Below are 3,064 nucleotides of genomic sequence, written 5' to 3'. Positions count from 1 at the left end.
GCAGCTCACAGAGCACTGGGCATGCCCCCTCATTGACAAAAACAAGGCCCTCCCGTGAAGCCACGCCCCCTTTTCGCCGAGTGTGTGTCCCTCCTTCTGTCTGAAGAAAGCTCCTGCAGAAAGCTGGGAGGTATGCACCCCTGCCTGTGCCATGCCCATACTATCTGCTTCTGCTCCTAGTCTCCTGTAGATTTGGCCAGATCTGTGACTCATTTGACTAACTCCGCCCACTGTTGTGACTCCGCCCAGCGTTAGCAAATGAATCACAAAGTCACAGATCTGGGCTATTATATAGGAGATTATCAAGGAGTCCAGACCAGGTACTCCTTTGGAGGCTGTCCACACGTCTAATCATGGGCCCCTACCACTGCATACCCCCGGTGAGCCCTTCATGCTCCAGTCCGAAACTGGTTACATACAAATATAAAATTGAGCAGTACAACCAAAAACATGCTTATAAAAAAGAGGTTGTAAGCAGGATACTTAGCTATGGACATCAAAATAATTAAGCAAATAGTTAAATGAAATGAATTAATCAAGAAGTCAAGCCAAGATAAATAAAAGCAGAGAAACAAAAAAAAAAAAGAAAAGAAAGAAAAACGAAAAAGCAAATCCCCCCCCACACCCTAAATAAACCCAACTATTCCCACCACTCAGAGATGACTTTGGAGTCAAGAGCAATAGGCAGCTCATTATCTATCATGTGTAATAGGTACCAGGAGGTATTATGTAGACAGTGGTGGACTTGACGTGTCATCTCAATGGACAGTGTGATGATATTACTCTCCCACATACTAAAAAAATCGTTCCACCTCCGACTCCCTTTCCAAAGTCACTTCTACCCAGTCCATGCGGAACAAATACAAAAGCTTGGACCTAAGCAAGGACAATGATTGGAAAATCCATTCCTTTAGTATTGTTTTGCGTGAAACTACACTAATGGCCAGAAGTAATCACTTGCTCCATTTGCTTATTGGGGCAGTAGCAGATAGAAGACCAAACACCGCCTATTCTGCAGTGAAAGGAAGATAATTAATGAGGTGGTCTTCAGCATAGTGCTTGACCTGGAACCAGAACCATTTAACCAATGGACAGAGCCAAAAACAATTAAATAAATTCACATTGTCGCTCCACACCTATAGCATGTGATTGGAGGAGCGTCCCATGATGAAACTCCTATGTGGAGAAAGATACGCATGGTGGAAAATATTCAAAAACATTTCGGTATACATGGCAATGGGATTGTCTTACGGGAAACCTTCAGTGCAGCCAGCAAATCTTTAGGCAAATGTGAGGGAAACTGTGGTAACCATTAATCATCCCCTAGTATATCCACAGGGTTTTGCCAGTCATTAACCGAAAACTTAAGGACCACGGTATTAATATAGACCCAAATGTATTAAGCCTTATAAGTGATAAAGTGAAGAGTGATAAAGTACCAACAATCAGCTCTTAACGGTAATTTTTTAAACGCAATGGGGGAGATTCAAATGTTTGAAAAGTCAGTTGGTAGTCTGTTTTTTTCCTATCTAATAGACAGGAAAAAACAGACACCCAACCGACTTTTCAAACATTTGAATCTCCCACATTATGTAACTTGTTAGTTAGGAAGCTGATTGGCTAGTACTTTATCACTCTCCACTTCATCACTTTTTAAGGCTTAATACTTTTGGGTCATAGGGCCTAATTCAGACCTGTTCGCTCGCTAGGTTTTTTTTGCAGTCCTGCGTTCGCATAGTCGCCGCCCATAGGGGAGTGTATTTTAGCTTTGCAAGTGTGCAATCGCATGTGTAGCAGAGCTGTACAGACAGATCTTGTGCAATCTCTGCACAGCCCAGGACTTACTCAGCTGCTGCGATCACATCAGCCTGTCCGGGACGGGAATTGACGTCAGGAACCCTCCCTGCTGCAAACGCATGGACACGCCTGAGTTTTTCCAACCACTCCCTGAAAACGGTCATTTGCCACCCACAAATGCCCCTCTTCCTGTCAATCTCCTTGCGATCGCCCGTGCGAATGGATTCTTCGCACAAACCCATCGCTGAGCGTCGATCCGCTTTGTACCCGTGTGACGCGCCTGCGCATTGCAGTGCATACGCATGCGCCGTTTAGACCTGATCGCCCGCTGTATGAAAATGCAGCCTAGCGATCAGGCCTGAATTACCCCCATAGTGCTTAGCCACCCCGTACATTTTAATGTGTGAACGCAGTGCAAGCGATGCATTAAGATTACAGATATTTTCTTTCCAAATCATATTGTAGCAATGTTATTGACATGGTTCGCTCATTGGCCCTCATTCCGAGTTGTTCGCTCGCTAGCCGCTTTTCGCAGCAGTGCACATGCTAAGCCGCCGCCCTCTGGGAGTGAATCTTAGCTTAGCAGAATTGCGAACTAAGTATTCGCAATATTGCAAAAAGATTTTTCTTTGCAGTTTCTGAGTAGCTCGAGACTTACTCTTCCAGTGCGATCAGTTCAGTCAGTTTCGTTCCTGGTTTGACGTCACAAACACACCCAGCGTTCGCCCAGACACTCCCCCGTTTCTCCAGCCACTCCCGCGTTTTTCCCAGAAACGGCAGCGTTTTTTCACACACTCCCATAAAACGGCCAGTTTCCGCCCAGAAACACCCACTTCCTATCAATCACACTACGATCACCAGAACGAAGAAAAAACCTCGTAATGCCGTGAGTAAAATACCAAACTTCTTTGCAAATTTACTTGGCGCAGTCGCAGTGCGAACATTGCGCATGCGCAATTTAGCGGAAAATCGCTGCGATGCGAAGAAAATTAATGAGCGAACAACTCGGAATGAGGGCCATTGTCTTTTTCATATTAACCCTGATGCACAAAGTAATTAGAAAGAAATGAAAACCATTACCTAGAAGACACATGTACTTCTCTGTAAGTAGCATCTCCCACCTGTACAGATAATTGCTTATACACGGATCTGTTTCACAGCCTATGCTAAGACTACTTGTCAGTAGGCTCTAATAGAGTTAATCCTCTCTGTATTTTTTCTGCAGCCTGTGCCTTCCAAAAAGGAGGAGCCAGCAATCTCCCAGTCA

The sequence above is a fragment of the Pseudophryne corroboree genome, chromosome 10, assembly GCF_028390025.1.
Source record: "Pseudophryne corroboree isolate aPseCor3 chromosome 10, aPseCor3.hap2, whole genome shotgun sequence".
Lineage (NCBI taxonomy): Eukaryota > Metazoa > Chordata > Amphibia > Anura > Myobatrachidae > Pseudophryne > Pseudophryne corroboree.
This window is presented reverse-complemented; position numbering follows the sequence as displayed.